At 43.5% G+C, this 20735-nt stretch overlaps 1 long non-coding RNA gene across 1 annotated transcript; it reads right to left on the bottom strand.

Moving 5' to 3' along the window:
• Window positions 1-1140: 1140 nt before the first annotated feature.
• Window positions 1141-13284, bottom strand: LOC133569857 (uncharacterized). Its single transcript, XR_009809946.1, has 3 exons — window positions 13068-13284; window positions 2457-2486; window positions 1141-1570 (listed from the first exon to the last, which is right to left on the bottom strand). It is a non-coding gene; the product is annotated as an uncharacterized LOC133569857 (long non-coding RNA).
• Window positions 13285-20735: the final 7451 nt, after the last annotated feature.

The raw sequence follows: 20735 nt of genomic DNA, 5'->3' as shown, positions 1-20735 counted from the left end.
GTAACTCCTCTTGAGGCACCAAAAAGCCATTCCCGCTTCTCGATCCCACTGAAAAGGTATGTTGGTTGAAGTCAGTGCATGGAGAAGTGCGGCCAACTTACTGAAGTCTTTTATGAAGCGTCTGTAGAATCCAGCAAATCCCAGGAAGCGTCGCAGCTCAGTTCGTGTAGTGGGTTGAGGCCATTCTACCACTGCCTTCACCTTCTTGGGGTCAGCCTTGATATGACCCTTTTCAATGAAAAGAAGACGGCCGGTCTCGCATCAATCCATCCTTGATAGTCTCATTTAGCCCTCTCCTGCAGGCACTCAGAAGAGCTTTGTCATCCAAACCCCTCTCGGCTGCCAAAGTGCGGAACTCCAGGGTGTAGTTAGCCACAGATCGGGGGCCTTGTCTGAGGGAATGAAGCCTAGAGGTAGCATTTCTTCCATCTGCAGGATGATCAAAAACAGCCAAAAATTATTTACGAAATGCAGCATAATTAGAGTTGAAGCCCAAAGTTGTGTTACGGGCAGACGGAGCCCACTTTAGAGCAGGTCCCAAAAATAGGGAGAACAAAAACGATACCTTGGCCCCATCGTTAGCGTAGCGAGAGGGCTGGTGTAGAAAAATAAACTCACATTGAGTCAGGAAGCCAAAACAAAGGTCAAAATCCCCCTCAAAAATTTTAGGACTGGCTATTTTGGGTTGGCCCAGGGAGGTCTGTCTTTCGGTGGCAAGTGTTTCGGAAGTGCTTAAACTGAGTGTGGGGGAGCTTGTCTATTCTAGACAGCAGATTACCAAATGCGACATCAAGTTTGTCCTCCAAGGTGGTAAATCGTGCCTTGGGTTGTCGAAGGACAGACTCAATTGTAGATACGGTAGGTCTTTAGGAGGGGAAGATCAGACCCACGTGCCGGGTGGAGCCCTTGTTGTGCCGTCTGGTTCCATACTTAGTTGAAATGTACTGTTAAGTCTATAGATGGGTGGAAAGAGATGGCACAACAGCAGAAGTACAACTCATTATATATATATATATATATATATATATATATATATATATATATATTGAGTGATTGATGAATGCATAGGGTGTGTATACTACTATGTGTTTGAATGTGAGCTGTGTGCTGGGATTAACATATGTAGATACCTTAAGGGGTGTTGTCAAGTGTGTTGAATGAGAGCGTCCAAATCGAGAGGAAAGAGGCAGGGAAGTCCGATGTCCAAAAAGGGGTTCGTGATGCAGGAGAGAGCGTCCAAGGTCCAAGCAGAGTGTCAATATCAGGAGGGCAATCCGAGTCCAGGGGGAAAAGGAAGTTAACACAGAGACACGAGACTGGGGAGCAGAAGGGAGACGGAGATGAACAGACCAGGACACAAGGAAACAAGCTACAGGATATAATACCGGTGGGAAGTCAGAGACGTGAAACTTACTGCGAACAGGGCGACGTTCCGACGTCGATTAGTCAGCGGCGAGGCTCTATATCCTGTTGTCCGTAATCCCTGTCAGCTGTGTTGATTGAAGATTGCCACCGGCTGCGTGTGTGGGAGCGTGTCCAGAAGCGTTCACAGTGGAGTCGCTGAGTGCTCCTGCAGAGGAGGGAAATGTGGACTGCGCATGTGCTGCAACACATTTTAATTCATCCATCCGGTTTCTACCGCTCTGTTTAAGAAGTTGCATTAATGGTAAGAAGTATTTTATTTATTGTTAGTTAGCTTAAGAATAACATCCATCCATCCATTTTCTACCGCTTATTCCCTTTTGGGGTCGCGGGGGGCCCTGGCGCCTATCTCAGCTACAATCGGGCGGAAGGCGGGGTACACCCTGGACAAGTCGCCACCTCATCGCAGTTTAAGAATAACAATGTTATTAAAAAGAATAAGAGACTTACCGTATTTTCTTGAATTGCCGCAGGGCAGATAGTATGCGCCTGCCTTGAATTACTGCCGAGTCAAACTCGCTTCCCAAAATATTTAGCGCATGCTTGGTATTACCGCCTGGTCAAACTTGTGATGTCACGAGTGACACTTCCCCTGTCATCATTTTCAAAATGGAGGAAGCTGATTTTAATACCGGTAATTTGAAATCGCATAAAGGTTCCCGACCCCTGATGTACAGTAGAAGGAGAAACACGGACATTCTGAATGTCTCGCCTCCATCTATCCAGTGGTTAACTCCGGTTGTTAGGAAGTTGGCTGTGGCGTGTTCTTTCTGATGTCACTTCCTGTGTGGGGCGCGGTCTTTCTGACTTCACTTCCTCTCCGAACTCAGTTTGTAAACGATCAATGAGTCCATACAAAGCTAAGAGCCGGATATTCAAGAAATACACGGCGCACTTACCTGTGTAAAAAAATTATCCAAGGAGGGTTACCTTAAATGATGGTTTAGGCTAAACAATTATTCATTTAAAGGGTTATCCGGCTTAGTGAGGACATAGCCTAAGAAACAGAAACACTGAGTTAGTCTGTTCCTTACCTCCTTCTGCAAGAACCTGGATACAGGGTGCTAACAGACAAACACAAACACAAAACCATGGATTAGGGCTGCAGTTGAAGCAACAGGGCTGCTATCAATTATTTTAGTAGTTCAGAAATATATTGTTTAAATTGTTTGAGCAATTGAGTTAATAAATAAAACACATTTTATTAGTCTTGATACGTCTTTTAGGGAAAATAGTCGAAGCCTTTAGGTCTTGTTCTTATAAATGCATATAACGTTGAAATTGCACAAAATAGTTAAAATATTAAACTGCAAAGCCTAAACCAGTTGTGACGGACTTCCTGCCGTCCATGTGTGGGTTGTCGTGACGATGGACACAGGACACATCGTAGCAGGTCTGATTTGTGTTTATTATTTCAACAATCACTTTGTCCTCTTGCCTTTTTGTCACGGGCACTTTGCAGTGCGCGGGCGTTTCCTGCTTCTGGCTGCGGGGCACCTTGCGGTGTCCAAGGTTTGCGTCTGTGGTGGGGGCTCATCGTCTCTCGGGTCTTGGTTGTCGTGCTCGTGGTCTGTGTCGTCAGCTGGTTCTTTCTCCTCCTTCTCTTTCCTCATCGTGCCCCCTTCGCCTCTCTTATAATGTAGCCGCAGATGGAGAGATTGTGAGGCGGTGTGTGTTGTACGCACCTGATTGAAATTGCCGCTCTCGTGCTGCTCAGCGTGCGTCACGCCTCTCCTCGCCGCCGCAGGCCCCGCCTCCTGGCCTCCCTTTTGGCCAAGGCTGTGTCTCTCAGCCCGCTGTCGGCCGGTCGGCTGCGTCTCTCCACACCAGTGAATTGCATTTCTGGTCTTGTCACCTCCTCCCAGGCAGGAGGGCATCACGGCAATGCGGCTGAATCAAAAGAGTCTTCGGAGACGCTTTGTTGAACAAAAAGTTGCTTTATTACAAACAAGCGAGGGTCATTTAAACAGGTCTGCAGTACCCGGAGCAACCTAGGTAAAATAAAACTCCTAACTAAGCCAAATTGCTGGTTTGGCTGTTTCTGGGTGTGTGTGCTAAGTCAGGGGAACACATCCTGACCATAAAAGGAGATGTTTGTGTTTAAGTGTCTGGAAAACCATTGCTTTAAGTCATAACTCAAATGTTGGTGTTGAGCTATACAGGTAATCTTTTTTCAAGGAAATTTATCATTTTTGCATTACGAAGTCCCAGTTAGAGCCTCTTTTTCTACGAGAAGTGATCCAATCCACCTACCAATATCAAACTAAGGCACCTTTCTTTCTATTTATTCATCAAACTGAAACACCACTATTTAATTAAACTTGGTGGTTTGCTTTCTCCAAAGTGAAAATAAAAATAGAACTTAATATGATTTAATTAATTCACTTCACCAGGTAATAGATAATACATTAAAAAAAATACTTTGAAAAAAGTACTATAATTTTAGTGACAATGTAACCATTTCACATACACACGTGAGAATAGGTATTAATTGGAGGAAAGGCGTTTGATATTTGGACAAACAACTTAGTATACAAACTGTAGATGCCGAAATGTCCTCACACATGTTTGAACAAAACATTTATGCAGATGCAAATCTATGTGTGATGGAAAAATAATCTCTCTCTTTTTGATAGCGTTAGCTACCAACATGTACATTTACCTTGTGCCAGCTTGATTGCCGATCTTAAAGGGCCACTGCCCTTTTTTTTAGTTTTGCCTATTGTTCACAATCATTATGGGAGAACATGACGATGGATGCATTTTTTCAAATGTATTCTGACTAAAATAATTGGAGCTCTATTCCGCCCATAAAATCCAATAGACAACCATTCACAAAGGACCAACAATACTCCATTTCTATTTCATGACTTCAATATTAACCAAGTATTAGTGATATTGTTTTTGTAAGCGCTAACACATACATCAGTTTTGTGTGAAGTTCACATCATCGAGCGGTGTGTTGTTTCCTCTCTTCCTTGCTCCCTCGAAGTTTATCCTGGATCCTAAATCATGCATTTCACCTGGACATGAGACCTCTGAGTAAGAATTCCGACAAGTTGGTAAACTTTGACAGCCATTTAGGACCTGTAACTAGCGAGGAAGACACAAAAAGACCCTTGTTGCCCCCCACACTCTCACCCCGCCCCCTCCGTTTCTTCGTGAGGATTAGGAGACATCCATCCATCCCATCCGTTTTCTACCGCTTTTTCTACCGAGTTTTGGGATTTATTTAGAAGATTAACTATATCTGATTGGCTCATTGGTAGGAAATGTGTTAGGCCCCCTCTACACTAAGGTCATCCATGGTAAATCCCACCTAACCTTATCAGTGTCCACACACACACAATGATTGTTTAAGACTCCCGCTCCCCTCTGCCGGTGCAAAGTGACTTAGTTCTTATGTGTATCCTTACCCTGTGTTTCAATGTAGACTATTGCCACATTTCTTGTAACAACAAACTCACCCTGTCCCCCTCCATGCACATCCGGAGCCTTAGTCTCATCTTGGACAATAACATTTCATTGGAAGATCACATCACTAAAACAGCCTACCTCCACCTCAGGAATATTACCCGTCTTCGACCCCTCCTGTCTTTCTCTTCCGCTGAAAGTCTCATTCATGCATTCATCACCTCCAGACTGGAATTACTGCAACAACATCTTTTATGGTTCATCTTCAAAAGTCCTCTAGAAACTTCAACTCTTCCAAAACTCGGCTGAACTTGCTCCCGTCTCTATGACCACATCACCCCTGTCCTACAGGAACTTCACTGGCTACCTATCCCACAGCGCATCCAGTTCAAAATCTTTTTCCTGTCAGATAAAGCTCTCCCTAACATTGGCCCCCATTCTATCTCTCTGACCCCCTCACCTCTCACATTCCTTTTAAAAACCTGCGTTCTACCAACAGTCATCTGTTGTCCCGTCCTCGAAGGACCCAGCACCGAACCTGGGAGGACCGTGCTTTCTCTGTCACGATCGGGGCGCATGGTGATGCAGGATTTGTTCTCCCAGGATGCAAAGGACGAATCCGGACAGGACTTGCAGGTAAGAACTGAATTTAATAGTAAAATAACACAGATCAGGTACACAACAGAAAACAAAGCGACTGAATAAGGTGCCGAGCGCATAACTTAGCATTGACAAAGATCACTGGCAGGGGCTAGGACACAAGCAAAAACTTATGTTACAGTCACGTGACGCAAATATAGAAGCCAGACTGACTGACTGTAAAAGGCAGGCTTAAATAATGTCAGTAATTACAAACAGGTGCTCGTCCGGAACACAAGCGGCAGGTGAAAAATAATAAGTAACTATGGTAACTATGGAACCGAAGGAGTACAAAACCAACAGAAAACACAAGTGACCCGAAAACCCCAAACAGAATATGATCCGGGCAGCGGATCATAACACTTCTCCATCGCACCCGTTCCACCCTCCGGAACTTTCTCCCCCTTTCCATCTGTTCATGTCATAATCCCACAATGTTCAAAAGACTATAAAAAACCCACCTTTTCAAAACTGCTTTTAGAACTGGACACACCATCTCATAATAAAATATTTTTCACTGTATGTATTGTACTGTATGCTAGCCTGGTCAGTGGCCTTGTGGGTGGCTGGTATGTTGTGAATTCAAGAGTCATACCAAAGACTATTAAAATGGGACCCATTACCTCCCTGCTTGGTACTCAGCATCAAGGGTTGGAATTGGGGGTTAAATCACCAAAATAATTCCAGAGTGTGGCCACTGCTGCTGCTCATTGCTCCCCTCACCTCCCAAGGGGTGGAACAAGGCGCTGGGTTAAATGCAGAGGGTAATTTCACCTGACTATCGTGGTTCTTTAACTTGAACTTTAACTTATGTGCTTTTATGATCATGTTTTATTTTGATTGTTGTGTAAGCGTCTTTGTAGTGCCTTTTAAAAGCAATATATAAATAATAATAATAATTAATTTGACGGAGTCAGTAGTTGACAAACCCCAAAATGCAGAGATGGAGGCAGGCATGGAGTGAGCAAACATGATTTTAATATAAATACTAAGACAAAACCAGACAAAGGGTTCAAACCAAAAGCACGCACGTGGGTGAATAAAAAACAAAAGGCCTTTAGCATAGAAGCTAACAAGAAACAAAAATGAACTTTAGCATGGAAGCTAGAGGATATCAAACAGAAAAACTGGAAATAGCTATGGCTAACAAAAACAGCTTACCGCTACGACGACCAGGACAAGATGTAGCACGACAGGTTATAGCTGAAATAATGCCAGACACGACAGGTAGCAAAGACACAAGAGTGACATGAGGCAACGACAATACAAATGACAATACAATGATCCAGCAACTGACACAAGACAAAGGAGGTACAAATAGGAGCCGGCTGATTGGAAACAGGTGTGGCCAGATGCCAATCAGCCGCAGCTGAAGGGAAACACAGCACTCAGGGAACAAAACAGGAAGCTGACAAAATAGGAGCACTAGACAGGAACTAAGGACAGGAAATACTAAACACACTGAGGAGGAACACAGCACTCAGGGAACAAGACAGGAAGCTGACAAATTAAGAGCACTTGACAGGAACTAAAAGACAGGAAATACAAAACACAGGAAACAGACAAATGCAGAGGAAAAAACTAAAACATAGACAAACTGTCAGGGGCAAGCCTGACATAATTGTATCATGTATTGCGCCCAGTATACCTTCTAAAAACATCTAGGAACGGCCAACAATATTCTATATGCCTGTTGTGACCAGAACATTTAAATATGAGTGATATTGTTATCATAATGCAGAGATTTTAGCAGCCTTACATCATTCTCTGAACAAAGTAGTGTCCAGCTAAAAAACAAAAACATGCATTACTTTGATGGATTGGAGGTTGCACTTAATGTGTACAGCTTCTTTAAGAATACATAAGTGGGTGCTGAGGCTTCGAATGAAGCACCTCAACACTCAGCGGGACGTCTTAGATGACGGAGGGTGCCGAAATGTCAAGAAAAGGCTAGAAGATGAGAAGTGATGGCAAAGAGAAAGGTGGGGGGAGATGAGGATGGGGGTGGCTGGCCCCCAGGGTTGCCAGTGTGGGGTGTTGTGTGCTGGAAGAGGCCAGAATTAGTAAGCGACCCCCTTTTTGTCTCCCTCTCTTTAATCCGATTGGAGTTCATTTATGCAGAGGAGCTGCAGCGCGTTGCAGAGCAGTACACAAATAACACACCGGCAAGAAGAGAAAATAAATAAATATGTATACAGTACGGACGTGTGAGGGGAATGTAGATGACATCATGGGGCGCTCTGAAAACCAGACAGCTGGAGCGCAAGTAATTGGACAAGGTAGACGGCGTCTTAACAGACCCTTCCTCTATCTCTGTAAGTATGTATGTCAATATGGGAGCAACATACTGAAAAGGCCAAAAAAAGGCGTGGGGTCCATGCTACCGCCTCCATCCAGCAGAGAGGGTCACCCCTGCTTCCCTCTTCCGCTCCGCTGCAGCCCATCTACACGTGCTGTAATTAAAACCACAGGTGGGACCCATAACACTGGCTGCTCCCAGCATGCAACAGGTACCATCTGGTTTGCCGTTTCTATCCGCTCTAAACCGCTTGGGGTTAAAACATCAAAGCTCCGCCTCTTTTTGATCGCGCCACCTCAGGGTTCGGCAGCTCAGAAAAATATATATCTATTCTCTCTCCGAGGGGGGTGGGGATGCAGTGGGTGACCCACCTGTTCGTCCGGTGACCTCCTAACCTGTGTATTGCATTTCCTGGAAACATTTCTTCAAACACGCCTGCCTGCTTACCAGTTAGTGGGGAGATCCTGCAGTGCTGATTTCCCGCGCTCTAGTGCGCAGCTCACTAAAGCGGACATGTTCAATACACCTTGAAACACGGCCGACGTCATGTGAGGGCAAGCAGAGTCTGGGTCACAGCACATTGTAACACGGCAGTGGACATGATGGACCATGTGTATGTTTTGTCATCTCTCTACATAGTCTTGCTATTCTATTTCATAGCCATTGGACATATAGCATCTAGATCAGGGGTGTTCAAAGTTCAGCCCGGGGGCCATTTGCGGCCCGCAGGTGATTTTTTAAAAGCCCCACGGCACATTCTAAAATACGATAAAAAAAACAAAAACAAAAAACATAAAAAGTGGTATAAAAAAACAAACAGGTGAAATGTAACAAGAACATTTTGCAATATTGACTCTGATAACACAAAGCTGCCATGCAGGCTGTTTCTTTCTTTAAAAAACAATAATGAATCAAAATCAATGTCATTATGAATTATTGACCTATTCAAGGCTCCAATTATGTCACATTAAATATTCCACTTTGAGATATTTTTTGGGGAAAGTATCGCATATTTTGTGTTTGCCATTGAAAAACAATTTTTAATTTTAATTTTTTTTTTTTTTAAAGAAGGGCCTAAGACGAATAACATAAACAACAGTAAAACTTATAATTGAACGATAGATCTGAAGCTGATCTTGAGACTATTGTCTTAAAAGTAAAAAAAAAAAAAAAAGGTTTATTTTTTTAAACTTTACTAAGCAGGACGCTTTTGGATCCCCAATAATTTCAGTGGGACTTTTTTTTATAATGTCATTGCTCAAAAAATAATAATGAATTAATCAATGTTGTTATGAGTATTTACCTTTTTAAGGCTCCAATTATTATATAATCTCAAATATTCCACTGAACATATTGCATATTTTGTGTTTTTTCATCAAAAAAACCTGGGTTTTCTTTGACAAAAAGGGCATACAACTTCCATCCATCCATCCATTTCTACCGCTTATTCCCTTTGGGGTCGCGGGGGGCGCTGGCGTCTATCTCAGCTACAATCGGGTGGAAGGCGGGGTACACCCTGGACAAGTCGCCACCTCATCGCAGGGCCAACACAGATAGACAGACAACATTCACACTCACATTCACACACTAGGGACCATTTAGTGTTGCCAATCAACCTATCCCCAGGTGCATGTCTTTGGAAGTGGAAGGAAGCCGGAGTACCCGGAGGGAAACCACGCAGTCACGGGGAGAACATGCAAACTCCACACAGAAAGATCCCGAGCCTGGATTTGAACCCAGGACTGCAGGAACTTCGTATTGTGAGGCAGACACAACTTAAATATGTAAAAACTTTGTAGTGACAGATAGAACAAATGTTGATGTAGAGATTTCAGCATTGAATAATAATAAAACAAAATAATGACACTTTTTTAATTATTTTTTTTTACCAAAATCCTTTTGGTCAAGCCTGAGCAGTGGCCTAAATGTATACTTTTATACATATGTCTAATTGTTTTTTATGGGAGAAAAAAATAGAAGATTAAAATAAAATAAAAAAATCGGTTTTAGCCTGGGCCCTGGAGAGGGGGTGCAGACTGAGGCCAAGGGAAAAAAATAACTCATAGCCATAGTACACATCCCTCTTACATGTGTGTAAGAGGGAAACATCACAGAAGACAGAGGACATTAAAGACATTAAAGCAGCAGATACAACCAGACACTTCTATGAATAAAAAGTAAAAGAAACATATACACTGAGGTGGCCTCTGCGGTGTTCCACGCCATCGTCCGCTGGGGTAGAGGGACCATGGACAGAGACAGGAGCAGACCCAACAAAGCAACCAAGACAGCCGACTCCACTCTCGGCCAGTGTCCAGTCCGCATGGATGAGCGAGGATACTTCCAAGGTGACTGAGGTGTCCGACACCTGCTCACCCAGCCAAGACACCGCGAAGACTCTCCGTCCCAGCGCTCAGTGCTAGCTCCGCAGCCAAGTAAAGTAAAGTGAACTGAACTATATTTACATAGCACTTTTTCTCCAGTGACTCAAAGCGCTTTACACAGTGAAACCCAATATCTAAGTTACATTTAAAGCAGTGTGGGTGGCACTGGGAGCAGGTGGGTAAAGTGTCTTGCTCAAGGACATAATGGCAGTGATGGAGGAAGCGGGGATCGAACCTGCAACCCTGAAATTGCTGGCACCGCCACTCTACCAACCGAGCTATACCGCCCCGTCAGTATCAACATTCAGCTTTTTCTGAATGCATTGGTCGATTTTTCCCATGTTCTCACTGTTTATTTTTTGCTCACCTCTACTTATGAGGTGGTGCAAAAAAAAAAAACGACCCGCGGGCCGCACTTTTGACACTTCCGCTGTCGACACTGTTGTGCATTTATTTGCAGCATGAGCAAAGTGTGAGACTAGGAACAGTTCATTGGGGACGAGGGCGCGGAGAAGGACAGACTTCAACCTGGGGCGTTGGCAGATTGCAGATGTCTGCCTCTCCTCACTCCATGCACAGAGGAGCCCCCCCTCTTGGTGGAGAAACGCACTCCCATTTTGCCCGGCACAAAGACCCCTATCGGTGTGCTTACATTTCACGCGGACATGCCCCTCCCTGCCTTATTCTTTTCCGACACAACACAATCGCTATTTGCATGCCAGTTTAATGAGCTTAGTGCGCGCGCGGGTTAAGACAACGTGTCTGCAGCATCTGTTGCAAAGACAAGAGGAGCGGCGGTGCATTTTATGGCACACAGGTGACTGAGCATGCTCACTTTGTATGATAATCAAAACGTGGCCAGCTTTGTTAAAAATAAATTAAATGCCGGGCTGAGATGGAAATGAATAATAAGGCAGAAAAGAGGATGTGTTATTTACGAATATAATTATCACAGATGTCATCTTAGTCATTCTTTTGTCTGGCGGCAAACATTTTTCTCTTCCATCTGAGGGGAGTGGTCAAAATGACACAGTGGCCATTAAGGCCCGTTTCAGCAGGGACATCTTTTCTATCCAAATCCAACATTTATTGATGGATTGAGATTCGCCGTGCGGCTGTAACAACCCACGCCGCTTTGGCCTTCAATTTCCCACTTGCTTCCTTCTCCCCTCTATCCGCCACACTTTTCCCTCACACTCCATCATCCCCCCATCTGTTCTGTACCCCCGTGCGTCATATTTCTCTGCCCCCTGCCAGCCGTCTCTCCACTGCTCTCCTTCTTCCCCCCCGTGCCCAGCGAAGAACTCTCGGAAGTAGCAGCCCCGGAATTCTGATCAGCCACTTTGTGGTCAAAGAAGACTCGCCAAACTGCCTTCTCGATTAATCAATAGTTCTATTGGCCGCAGTTAACACCTGTAACCTCTGCATTACAGGGAGGGAAATGGCACAGAATAGCAAACACCTGACTTATTCTGCGGCTCATTGTTAAACATTTCGCTTTCTTCTCGTCTGTTCAGAGGGAAGGAAGTCAATACGGCTCCAAAGGCTCCGTAGTTGCCATACGGATGCATCATGAAATGATAAAGTGAGCGCAAGTCTTTTGGATGCAGCCAAAGAGATAAATAAAATTGCTATCTAGGTCATTTGCACGGCCCAGAGCAACTTCTCCTTCCCTGCCTGCCTTTTTTCTTTACGTTGCTGCATGGAGTCTGTGGAACATCAAGGAGATGAAACCTCTCCACATCCTGTATATGCAACAGCCCTCGCACGGTAGATAGAAGTGCACTGGAGCGGAGGGCCCCTTCGGAGCGTCTCTACACATGCTCTTGAAAAAATCGTCTGCATTTTTGTACACAAGCAGATTAAAAATCCAAATATAATATATATATATATATTTATACATACATATATATATATATATATATATATGTATATATATGTTTGTGGGAGAGGGGTTAGTGTGTCTGCCTCACAATACGGAGGTCCTGCAGTCCTGGGTTCAATCCCAGGCTCGGGATCTTTCTGTGTGGAGTTTGCATGTTCTCCCCGTGAATGCGTTGGTTCCCTCCGGGTACTCCGGCTTCCTCCCACTTCCAAAGACATGCACCTGGGGATAGGTTGATTGGCAACACTAAAATGGTCCCTAGTGTGTGAATGTGAGTGTGAATGTTGTCCGTTTCTCTGTGTTGGCCCTGCGATGAGGTGGCGACTTGTCCAGGGTGTACATCACCTTTCGCCCGATTGTTGCTGAGAAAGGCGCCAGCACCCCCCGCGACCCCAAAAGGCAATAAGCGTAGAAAATGGATGGATGGATGTTTGTATGTATATATTATATTTATTTATGCATATGTATGTATATATATTTTTTTATTTTTTATTAATTTTTCCCCCTCCAAAAAGAGCACAATTTTTATATTTATCATGTCGTTTAATGAAAAAAAAGAAAAACATTTCTAGCACAGAAACAATGTTTTAAAAAATAAAATGCGAATAGTTTTTAATGTGATAATGATGTACAGCACTTACCTTGATAGCAGACCCTTAGAGTATCTCATTCCATTTGCTCCTGTCATGATCCCGGATTATAGTTTGTTTACGTTTTATGTCTCTGTTTCAGCACCTGTTCCGTGTCTCCTTGGTTGCCATGCTTATTTATTGTTTTCACCTGGTTCTGATTAGTGTTCGGCACGCTCACCTGCTGCCGGGCACTAATCTGAGAATTATTTAGTCCTGCCTTTTCGCCTTGCTCATCCTGGTGATTTTTCTTGCTTTACGCCACTGTTACGGTAGTCCCTTGTGTTCCTTGAGCTAATTTTGTCTTATGTGTTTTCACGTTAGCTATTCCGTTAGCTCTCCTTGTGTTTGTTTGTTTGTTCGTGAATGACTTATTGGAATAAATTGTTTCCTACCTGCACGCAGTCTCCAAGGTTTCTGCTGCATCATCTCGGAAGAACAATCGGCGCATCATCATGCCTCCTTGTCCTCGTCCTCGTCCTCGCCACCGTTCCAGGTCCTCTGTCAAACATCAACAGCTTCTCCATATTCCCATGAATAAAAATGTCTGCATTTTGGTAATTATTTTAACGTCTTTGGAAGGCTTTTGTCACGGCGCGGATTCAAACCCAAGATCCTTCCACACCAGATTCCCACACTCCTTCTGGCAGCATGCTGAGACACGTCCCCGCACGCTCCGATCGTTCCACGCCTGCTATTCGCCGCAGCTGCAGGAGGCCTGTCATCAGAGCACATGGCAGTAATCAGAGAAGCAGCTTAAAGTCCACTCACTCCTTGGATCCTGTGCCAGAACGTCGTTAACTCCTCGTAGTAAGCATATACGTCTCTGGCTTCCCTCTCGTTGTCCTCGCCTCGTTTTGTCCCTTTTGCCTGTTACTCGGTGACTTGTCCCTTGGGGGGTGATTTCAAACTCTGTAGGGGATTTTTGGTCCAGTGTGAGTTTATTTTTTTGCAACAACCCTCTCGCTACGCTACTGATGGGGCCAAGATAGCATTTATATTTTCGCTGCTTACTGGACCTGCTCTCAAATGGGCTACTGCAGCTTTGGACAATTCTTTAGGCCTTAGCACCGACTACTCCGCCTTTCGGTCCGAATTTGTGGCCGTATTTGACCACCCCAAGGATGGGGGGGATGCCGCTGGATGCCTGCACACCATTCAGCAAGGAACTCGCTCGGTGGAAGCTTACACCCTCGAGTTTCGGACCTTTGCTGCCGACAGCGGCTGGAACGACAAGGCCTCCAAAGTGCTTTTCGTCAGGGACTCGCTGAAGAAATCAAGGACTGTCTTTTAAGGGATAGACCTACTTCTTGCTGAGCCCTTATTTATTTGGCTCTTCAGTATGACCAGCGGCTAGTTGAGCGAGCTACCAAAACGTCCCGGAGCGGCGCCAGAAGAAACCAGACTTCGATTCCTTCTTCTGTCTTCCAGCCTTTTGGAGGACAACCGAACCCATTACCTGTTGCGGTTCCTACGCCCGAACCTATGCAAGTGGGTACAACCCGTTTGGGGATGGAGGAGAAGGAGAGAAGGATGAGGCAACGTCTCTGTCTATACTGTGGGGACGCGGGACACATTGTCCGCTTTTGTCCGTCTCTGTTAAAAGACCAGGCTCACCTGTAAGGGGGATCCTGGTGAGCCATTCGACTCTTCCCCAGGGACAAGACATTGTATTTCCCGCATCCTTAACTTGGAACGACAAGAACGTAGCAGTTAAGGTCTTTTTGGACTCCGGGGCAGACGATAGTTTGATGGACTACGGTTTTGCCAAACAGAACAATATCCCTCTGGTATCCTTGGATAAGGACCTTCCTTCTCAGGCTCTGGACGGACATCTATTGGGCCCTATTAAACACCGTTCGGAGCCGCTTTTTCTTACCATTTCTGGAAATCTTTCGGAGACCATCCGTTTTTGGGTTTTGGAGGCCCCTTTGACTCCCGTGGTCGTTGGTAGAGCTTGGTTGAGGCAAAATGACCCTCACATTTCTTGGACCTCTGGAGAGATAATGGCCTTGAGCACTCCCTGTCACGCAAATTGTTTGAAGTCCGCTTCGGCCCCTCGCAAGACTATACTATCCTCACATCACAAGATCGATCCCTCTACCATTCCTGAGTGCTACCACGACCTCGCCGAAGTATTCAACAAGGAACGTGCAAAATCTCTCCCACCGCATAGGCCATATGACTGCACTATCGAGCTGCTTCCCGGGGCCTCCCTGCCTTCCAGCCGGCTGTATAACCTGTCTCTTCCCGAAAAGGAAGCCATGAAAGATTACATTACAGAATCACTGGCTTTCGGGATCATAACACCTTCCAAATCTCCTGTTGCAGCAGGGTTTGTCTTTGTGACCAAGAAGGACGGGTCCTTAAGGCCCTGTATTGACTACCGACACTTCAACAACATAACCATCAAGAACAAGTACCCACTGCCACTTCTCAACGCATCATTTGAACCCTTGCCACCTGCAACTATCTTCAAAAAAATCGACATTCGCAACGCGTATCACTTGGTTCAGATTAAAGAAGGGGATGAATGGAAGACTGCCTTTAATACTCACCTGGGCCATTACGAATACAAGGTTATGCCTTTTGGTCTTACCAAAGCTCCCGCTGTGTTTCAGACGCTGGTAAATGACATCTTCCGTGAAATGCTGGATCAGTTTGTTGTTGTTTACTTGGACGACATACTGATTTTATCTCGCAACCCGCAGGAACATCAACAGCATGTTCGTTTGGTCCTTCAACTCCTACTTGAGAACAGGCTGAGAAATGCCTTTTTCACGCCTCATCTGTTGATTTACTGGGCTTCATTGTGGAGAGGGGTCACGTCAGAGTTGACCCTGAGAAGGTCAAGGCTGTGGTAGCCTGGCCACAACCCACTTCCAAGACTGAACTCAGGAGATTCCTGGGCTTCGCGGGATTCTATAGACGATTCATTCGGGATTTCAGTCGTATCGCCACACCCCTCAACGCTCTCACCTCTTCAAAGGTCAACTTCTTCTGGGCATTTGAGGCCGACAGTGCCTTTCGAGGACTCAAGACCAGCTTCATTTTTGCACCCGTCCTCATCCATCCGGATTGGGACTGTCCTTTCTTGGTAGAGGTGGATGCATCTGATTCGGGGATTGGAGCTATTCTTTCGCAAAGATCCACTATTGATAACATGCTTCACCCCTGTGCATTTTTCTCCTGGCGACTATCACCAGCTGAGCAGAACTACGATGCTGGTAACAGGGAGCTGCTGGCCATCCATGAGGCATTAGTAGAGTGGAGACACTGGTTAGAGGGAGCGAGACACCAGTTCCAAATCTTGACTGACCATAGCAACCTTCTCGCCATTCTGTCAGCTCGACGTATCAATAATTGACAGGCAAGGTGGCAACAGTTTTTTTCTCGCTTCGACTACGTCTTGTCTTACAGACTTGGATCCAAGAACCTGAAGGCCGACGCTCTGTCCAGAATACACATAACTGAGGACGCTTGTCCGCCTATTCCTGAGACCATTCTACCACCAACGCGGATAGTGGGAATGGTAACCTGGAAAATAGAGGACCAGGTGAAGAAGGCTCTACAGTCTCGTCCTGGACCTGGAGGTGGACCATTGGGCAAGCTGTTCGTTCACCGTGAACTTCGGTCCCAGGTCCTGGATTGGGCTCACTCCAGTCTGGTCTCCTGCCATTGTGGGTTCCAACGGACTCTATCATTTGTTTGAAGATGTTTCTGGTGGCCATCCTTGGCTGCCGACAGTCGTGAGTTCATCACTGCCTGTTCCACTTGTGCCCGCAGTAAACCGTCACACCGACCCCCGGCTGGTATCCTTCGCCCACTGCCGATCCCTGCTCGACCGTGGTCCCACATTGCCTTGGACTTTGTCACTGGATTCCCCGTTTCGAGAGGTAATAACACCATACTCACCATTGTCCACCGTTTTTCAAAGGCAGCCCACTTCATACCCCTCCGCAAGCTGCCTTCCTCCTCCGAGACGGCAGATCTTCTCACGCTGCACGTCGTCAGACTACATGGGATTCCTGTTGACATCGTCAACGGTTTACAACTTATCTGAAATTGATGTTTTAAAGATCAAACATCAATAAGCAATTTTGTAGAATGCTTAAATAAACAACTATAGCATTTAACATTGTGTTAGCATTCTGATGAACACAAAACACAAAAAAGTGGAAATTCACTTTTCCAAAGAAGTGCACTGAAATGAACAAAGTGAAATAATAGCAAGGATATGTGGCAATTAAATAGCAAGCTTATTTCAGCCGTTTATTGACCTGTTCTAGTTTTTTTTTTTTTACTACAGCCGACCAAGGAAGATTTCAGTCACAGTAAAATGCAGTTTAATGAGGGAAGTATATTTAAGACTCCTTACTATCAAAACAGTATTGATCGCAGCGAGGTCTGCTGAAAATAAAACACATTTAAAACAACTCAATGCATCTGAATTCATCAGACGTGTCTATTACAGTTGTTTTTATCGAGCAGCAATAAATGCAACACGGGTATAACTTTGGAAGTACTTTTTTTACTACCAAACAGTCAAAAGAGGCAATTTTTATTTAGTTTTATGAATGGATTGTTGTTGTTTTTAAAACACACGGAAGGTGCTAGATTGCAGTTATGCTGACTGACAGAAAAAATACTCCTTGTGCACACAATGGGATTAATATGAATATGTGCATAACTTTCTCCAAGAAATCTCCACAGGGTAGCAATTTCTTCTCAGCTGGATCACATCCTTGTCTGTGAGATACTAATCTTATCTCATTTTGTCGTGTCTTTTTTTTTTTTTTTGATGGAAATAATTCTAGGAAAGTATCAAGCAATTTGTTTGAGGATAAACATAATTATGGCACACAGAGAGTCTTGTGAACACAAGAAACTTTTGATGCAAAGGTTTGTCGTCTCCACATCCTTCGCGTCCTCATCCACCAACACAACCTTCACCCCGTCCTTCTCACAGGCCCTAACATAGTGACATTCAAATACAAGTGCAAACATGTAAACACACACACACACACTCCTACACTGACACAGAAAAAATGGGGACGATATAGTTCATCAAGATTGGAGCTGCTGCTCTACTACATGTATTCAGTCCTTTAAGGATGGCCATGTGATGCACACATTTAATAAGATGATGTTGCCGTACCTCCCATGCTATAGAGCAGTGGTTCTCAACCTTTTTTCAGTGAAGTACCCCATGTGAACATTTTTTTAATTCAAGTACCCCTAATCAGAGCAAAGCATTTTTGGTTGAAAAAAAGAGATAAAGAAGTAAAAAACAGCACTATGTCATCAGTTTCTTATTTATTAAATTGTATAACAGTGCAAAATATTGCTCATTTGTAGTGGTCTTTCTTGAACTATTTGGAAAAAAAAGATATACAAATGACTAAAAACTTGTCAAAATAAACAAGTGATTCAATTATAAAGATTTCTACAAATAGAAGTAATCATCAACTTAAAGTACCCTATTTTGGGATTGTAATAGAGATCCATCTGGATTCATTAACCTAATTCTAAAAATGTCTTCACAAATAAAGAAATCTTTAACATCAATATTTATGGAATATATGTCCACAAAAAATATAGCTGTCGACACTGAATATTGCATTGTTGTTTTGTTTTCACAGTTTATGAATTTACATTCATATTTTGTTGAATTATTATTCAATTAATATATTTATTTATTTATTTTTTTAATTGTTGCTATTTGTAGAATATTTTTTAAAATCTCACGTACCCCTTGGCATACCTTCAAGTACCCCCAGGGGTACGCGTACACCCATTTGAGAACCACTGCTATAGAGCACAGCGGTGTTTAAGCCACACCCACCAAATGTGAAAAGAAATAACATTTTGTACATATGTTAGCCACACCGGACCATGAATCGTAGATAGAGTATATACCGATACAGAATGTTGTCAAAAGTGTATTTACATACCTTAATTATTTCCGAACGTTGCCTGTCACACGGCAGTAAAACGGCTGATCAAACAAAACAGAATTGTATCACATCATGTAGAAACAGGGGTTCCTGTTCCTGTAATTTTATATTTGATTTTGGTCATATTCAATAATTATAACCAAACTACTCACAGTTTACTACATTGCCAAATGATATGAAACCATGTGTTAATCAAAAACATTATCATTAAGACATAGGTCAGGCTGATTACAAAATAAATACTAATAAAATATGCTGCAAAAGGAGAGACTGAAAAAGTATTGAAAAATAAATTGTCATAGGATTTCAGAGTGCTGTAATGAAAAAATATGAACTAAATTAATAATAAATATTAATAGTGTTTGTAACTTAACTAAACTGTCAATAAAATTAAAATGCAAATAAAAATACATCTTCATGACTGTAGTCCTACTTTTTGCGCTTAAGAAACTACTCTTTATTTTAGCTCCAGACTTCTTGTCTCATATTGTCATTACTGCAACAAGTGATGGCAAAGTGTACTACAACTTAGTACAAAACAAAAGATGGGAAGTTAACATCGGAGAATGGACTGACTTGAAACTCCCTGAGGCAATGAAAGCTGCTTGAGGACAGTGAGGGATGGAGAGAGCTGGTCAACAGATCGTCTGCGGTATCCCAGCGTCCCTCGGGGGTTATGGGATAGGTACAGGTACAGGTATAAATCCTCAATGTTGGAAATGTGCTGGAAGACATTAACATGGAATAATAAAAACATTGACATTTAGTACGAATTTAATCGACCGTGAGATGAAGTACTATCTATCTATCTATGTCCCAGTTATTGGTGCTCTGTACTTAACTTTCCTTACAGAAATTGTAGTCATACAAAATACTTTCCTTATTTTTAAAAATGATCATAAGCAAGTTAGACATTGTCCTTTTGACTACCCCAACATGGCTGCTAACAGCTCGAGAGGCGGTTGGTTGGCAAGTGCTATGATCAAAGTGACTTCGACTTTTATCCAGGAAAATTAATCTTAATGATATACAGTATATCAAAAAGAAAATTCAGTGCTTCTCACATTTTTTTGTGTACGTTTTCAAAAAAGATCAAACAGAGTTCTTTTAGTATGGAATTAAAGTGAAAGCAGCCCCAAACCTTGAGCAGCTATTTTATTACATTTTCTCACATCTTGGAAAGCAGTGTGAATTTACAATCCACTGAAAATAATATTGTTATTTGTACAGCTGACAACAGTGCCTGTTCGCCAACAGAGGGTATTATAATCTTATTTAGAATGTCACATTACATGTTGGAATTTGTGTTTCCTTCTGCTGTTCGCTCAGTTCCGACAGCACTCATGCAGCCCCCCTACCAAGTGTCAGTGTAGGTAAGGCACAATTCTCCTGGCACTTATTTGTGTTACCAGATATTTGCACAATATCGGAATAATTGGCTGCTTGTATTTTGAATCCGTACCCATGTAAAAGCTGCACACTGACTACTCTATAGTATATCCAAAGAGAAGATCAGTCTCTTGGAGTGCAACATTAATTTTTTTTTCTTAACGAGCCCCAATAATGCTAACAACAATAGCACTTAATGAACCAACAATTAAGGTCTACAGGTAAAATTCCCCACAAAATAGACACAGCAGTGATTTTAGGCTTTTTTCTAACGGATTTCAGCATGTTTGAAACACTCACTTTTAGCTCCAAAATGCTGCAGTCGCCCACAGAAGACTGAAGGTAACTTTATAGTGGGTAGTATGTGTTTTGATAACAACTTCATCTCGAATCATGTTATTTCCACACAGACGTTGAATAAATGATCAAATATGTCTGCCAGATGCATTGTTGCAAGTTATTACAACTAAAGAAGGGGGTCGGCCTGAACAGAGACATCCTGGATGAAAATCAATGCTTCCCATCCAACCTAATCAATTAATCAATCAATGTTTATTTATGTAACCCTAAATCACAAGTGTCTCAAAGGGCTGCACAAATCACAACGGCATCCTCGGTAGAGCCCACATAAGGGCAAGGAAAAACTCGCCCCTGTGGGACGTCGGTGACAGTGACAATGATGACTATGAGAAACCTTGGAAAGGACTGCATATGTGG

The sequence above is a fragment of the Nerophis ophidion genome, linkage group LG15 (genome assembly GCF_033978795.1).
Source record: "Nerophis ophidion isolate RoL-2023_Sa linkage group LG15, RoL_Noph_v1.0, whole genome shotgun sequence".
Lineage (NCBI taxonomy): Eukaryota > Metazoa > Chordata > Actinopteri > Syngnathiformes > Syngnathidae > Nerophis > Nerophis ophidion.
This window is presented reverse-complemented; position numbering and strand designations above follow the sequence as displayed.